The following is a 1,591-nucleotide window of genomic DNA, read 5'->3' as shown; positions in this document are numbered from 1 at the left end:
CCACGCCTCTCTTCCCGCCCCTACGTCAGGGCCTGCGTTTGTGATTGGCCGAACGCGCCGTTTTTCAAACCTATCTCGGACGCTGATTGGACGGAGCACTAACCGTCCGGAGACATTGACGTAGCCTTTCGGGGAGGGCGAATGCAGCTGGCGCAGCCCAGAACCTGGCCCGTAAACGACACTTCGTGGCCCGACAGCTAGTTTCCGTCAGCCCGGACCATAGCTGCGGGGTGTGATTGGGTCACCGTGACGAATCCAGATGTTTAGTCAAACCGGGTGACGTCAGTCCGGGTGTGTCCCTCTTAGAACATTTCCATACGACAGGGCGAAAGTTATCCGCTGACAATGCTAAAACGCGGTAGGCTACTACATAGCAATACCACGATGGTACATGTCAAAACCATGAAACTATCATACACTAATTTTCTTTGTATATTTAACATGCTTTACTTGTGTAGTAGCCTCTGCAAATACCATGGCACACATTTCAGTAGCCTACCATAGCATGCACTCTTAAATAAAGGCGTTAAAAGTGCAATTTTGGGATCCCTATAGAACCTTTTCTCCATCGCCTTGGCCCAATCCTTGATTCTCTCTCTCTCTCTCTCTCTCTCTCTCTCTCTCTCTCTCTCTCTCTCTCTCTCTCTCTCTCTCTCTCTCTCTCTCTCTCTCTCAAAAAAAGCATTTTTTGTTAACACGATTTGTTTATCTAAGCAAGTGTTGTGTGCAAAAGATATAGGCTTATAAAAATCTAAAAAGCTCAGTGCTACACATTCAACTAGACAAAACTGACAGAGTTAACGAAAAGAATACAAATGGTATTTTAAATATATTGCTAAATAATTGTATTTATCTATTTATTTCTTCCTTATTGGTGATGTAAGCTTGTGTTATTAACTGTAATGTACGTCTAAGGCGTTTTTTTAAATGTATTATGTATCGTTTGAACTATATGCCATATGTGCCTGTGTTCTTTTATTGCTGCCCAGGGACTACAAATTAAATTCAGCTAATTCTGGGGCTAAATAAACTCATTGACTAAATAACATTTTAACACAGTTTGTATATTACAAACATTTCCAGGGTTGACTGCCAATCTAATAAAACAGCGAAACATTTTTGTGTTCACATGACAACAACAACAGCATGCCAAATTACTGACACAATGACTATTTTGAAGCATGATTTACATTTTTTGGGTGAGTTAAACATTTTGCAGACATACAATAGAGGTGATGTGCCCTAAATGAGTTGTGACAAGTCCACTTCTTTGTTGTTCTTTTGTGTGTGTGTGTGTGTGTGTGTGTGTGTGTGTGTGTGTGTGTGTGTGTGTGTGTGTGTGTGTGTGTGTGTGTGTGATGAAATTTTTTTCACTATAGTGGAATGTTAAGGATCCATAGATGTTTTAGGTTCTTCATGGAGCCGTAGATGCCAATAAAGGAACCTTTCTTTTTAAAAGGTGCAAAGTATCGTGATACCAACTGTATCCTAAATGAAGAGAATAAATCAAAATGACCTATGCATTTAAACCATTTTCATGGGGGAAAACAGACCACAAACTAGCTTGGAATGAGTCCTGTTCTCATGTCCT

Source organism: Pseudorasbora parva, chromosome 15, assembly GCF_024679245.1.
Source record: "Pseudorasbora parva isolate DD20220531a chromosome 15, ASM2467924v1, whole genome shotgun sequence".
NCBI classification, from domain to species: Eukaryota; Metazoa; Chordata; class Actinopteri; order Cypriniformes; family Gobionidae; genus Pseudorasbora; species Pseudorasbora parva.
Note: the sequence above shows the minus strand (reverse complement) of the source record.